The sequence below is a fragment of the Bos taurus genome, chromosome 24, assembly GCF_002263795.3.
Source record: "Bos taurus isolate L1 Dominette 01449 registration number 42190680 breed Hereford chromosome 24, ARS-UCD2.0, whole genome shotgun sequence".
Taxonomy (NCBI): domain Eukaryota; kingdom Metazoa; phylum Chordata; class Mammalia; order Artiodactyla; family Bovidae; genus Bos; species Bos taurus.
The window spans coordinates 55,629,543-55,632,812 of record NC_037351.1 but is presented as its reverse complement, the minus strand read 5'-3'; positions in this window follow the sequence as shown (position 1 = coordinate 55,632,812).

The following is a 3,270-nucleotide window of genomic DNA, read 5'->3' as shown; positions in this document are numbered from 1 at the left end:
TATCAGGGGAAAGTGTTTTGAATGATGATGTCTAAAAAGCATGAAAAATGTTTTTCACCTGTAAACCCATAAGGGTAACAAAAATAGGGTTCACAAAGAAAAGTTATTTATGGAAATGGAAGATTTACTCACAATGAGATGGGTGGTTCGTTTGAAAATGCATGTCAGTTAGCCTAATAAGCATTGCAAAGTCTTAACGTTGGAAGATGGAAAGCAAAGGCACAGTGATCTTTTTCAGAATAGGGCGACTTGTGGGTGGTCACGTAGGAACTTAAATGATAAAAAAAAAAAATAGGTGGTGGGACTACTAGAATAGATACAGAAGCAACAGAAATGTATGTCAAAGTAGTAATAAATATGTGAAGATTACATAGCATAGAAAGCCTTATATGAATGCAACTAGATTGACTTTGGACAAAACATATCAATGGGAGAAGAAATTTTCCAGAGTTAAAATCAGCTCCAGGATTGAAAGCTGCTGAAGATACACCTGGACAGTGGGAGACTGCAAATAGAGCTGTTGTCTGTTTATCACGGAGAAGATCCACGGGTAATTTAAAGACCTTAGTTAGGTACACATATTTTCAGTACACCAACTTCATGCTTTGCAAGGCCTTCTTGCAAAGGACAGTGATATTATTTGAGGAGCGTCTGTATAGTTGCAATCCTTTCCTTAGAGGAATTCATACTTGGCCATGAAGGACGGTGTTCAAATGAGGCACTTAAACAATTAGAGCCAAATTCACAGCAGAGAGGGGTCCATCTCTGCCAGCTGAGCTGTGAAGACCATCTTCCAGCCCTGGGGCCAAAGAATGAGGCGGGGGGAGGGGGACAACCCAGGTTTAATATGTACTTTAAAAATTATTGCTTCAGCTTTTAAAAAATTGGAGTATAAGTGCTTTACAATGTTGCTTCAGTTTCTCCTGTACAATAAAATGAATCAGCTATATGTATGCACATATCCCCTCCCTCCTGGGCCACCCCCTCCCCCAACCCCACCCGTCTAGGTCATCACAGACTACCGAGCTGAGCTTCCTGGGCTGCACAGCAGGTTCCTACTAGCTATCTGTTTTACACACGGTACTGTATGTATGGGCTTCCCTGCTGGCTCAGACAGTAAAGACTCTGCCTGCAATGAGGGAGACCTGGGTTCGATCCCTGGGTTGGGAGGATCCCCTGGAGAAGGGAAAGGCTACCCACTCCAGTATTCTTGCCTGGAGAATCCCATGGACAGAGGAGCCTGGTGGGCTACAGTCTATGGGGTCACAAAGAGTCAGTCATGACTGAGTGACTAAGCACAGCACAGCATATATGTTAGTCCTAATCTCCCAGTTCATCCCACCCTCCCCTTCCTCCCATGTCCACAGGTCCTTTCTCTGTGTCTGTGTCTCTATTCCTGCCCTGGAAGTAGTTTCAACTGTACTATTTTTCTAGATTCCACATGTATGTATTAATATACAATATTTGTTTTTCTCTTTCTAAATTATTTCACTCAATGTGACAGTGTCTAGGTCCATCCACGTCTCTACAAATGACCCAAGCTCAGCTTTATCAGATAGAAATTCTTATCCCCCCTTTACAGCTGAGAAAATTGAGGCACTGAGAGGTAATATGTCCAAAGCTATGTAGCAAGTGAGTGATGGAGCTGAAATTAGAATCCCGCTGGTGTGAATTCAAAACCCATGTACTTAATCTTTCTGTCCTAGCCTTATCTCCACTCCTGTCCATATCCATCTCCCTGGTGGGGAGATTTAGTGGGTGTTCCTTGGTTGTGACAAAAAAGTGAACTGTTCAGGACGGAACTGGAATCTTCTGTTGTCTAGTGTGCTTTGATTCTGTCTTGCTCACAAGGTCACAGCCCTCTTGAAATCATTGTCGTTTGAGTTTTTTCCTTCTACTATTCTCTGATATATTTTAATGTGGATTTTGTGCATCTACTCAATCAATTATTTGGCTACTCGATTACACATGCCTTCAAGTGTTCTTTTTCATCATCACCTATTGAACATGCCATGCATTTATTTGTCCTGAAAGTTACTACTGAGCTAGTTAGGTTATATTTACAAGACTGGTGAACCTTGGGCTTCTCAGGTGGCACCAGTGGTAAAGAAACCATCTGCCAATGCAGGAGATGCAAGAGACTTGGGTTCGATCCCTGGGTTGAAAAGATCCCTGGAGGAGGAAATGGCAACCCACTCCAGTATTCTTGCTTGGGAAATCCCATGGACAGAGGAGCCTGGTGGGCTACAGTCCGTGGGGTCACAAAGAGTGGGACATGACTGAGTATGCACACACTTACAAGAAGCTTAGAAGATTCAAAGGGTCTCTGCCCTAACACAGGGAGCTATTTGTTGGAACATTGGTTCACTCTTTAGAAATTTGAGAGCACATCTTCGTAGCCCTGCCATGAGAACTGTATAGAACTTGGTATTATACACTGAAAATTTCTGTAATAAGAAATAAAAATATAAATCACTGAATGTGTGAATGTTTAGAATGTCAAAACCTGGAAGGAATCTTTGTGTTTCTTCCAGTCTTAATTCTTACACACAGGTGAGAAGAGAGGCAGGAAAGAGAGAGGAGAAGGAAATACAATATTTGCACCTAATGCTTGTGTAATCGCTGTTTATTGAAATGCATCAAGATTTTTTTTTGAAAAAGAGGATTCTTCATATCAGTTCAGCTAACAATGATCAGGGTCGTATGATGTGTTTGAGTCGGTGATATTATCTAACCATCTCATCCTCTGCCATAGACAGAATTTAAGTGGATAAGTGTAGCTGTGTTCCTATAAAATTTTATTTATGGACCCTGATATTTGTGTCATAAAATTTTCATATGTCACAAAGAGTCGATTTAAAAAAAAAATGTTTTCTCAACCATTAAAAAAATATATGTAGATTGAGGCCATACAAAACCAGGCAGCTGGCTGAATTTGACCATCTTTTGCAGGCTCCCGCTTTAGTCCATTTAACTCCACAGAGGCACATGCAACTATTATTCTTATTTAAAAAAAAAAATTTATTTCATGTACTCGGCTGTGTCACATCCCAGTTGCGGCACGCAGGATCTTATCACCTCATACGGGACCTTTCGTTGCGGTGCAGACTCGCCCGTGTGGTGTGCCGGTTTAGTTAGTCTGTGGCGTGTGGGATCCTTGTTCCCTGACCAGGTGTCGAACCCGAGTCCCCTGCATTGCAAGGCAGATTCTCAACTCCTGGGCCACTAAAGAAGTCTCTATCATTCTCATTTTCAATAGCCGAGGAAAGA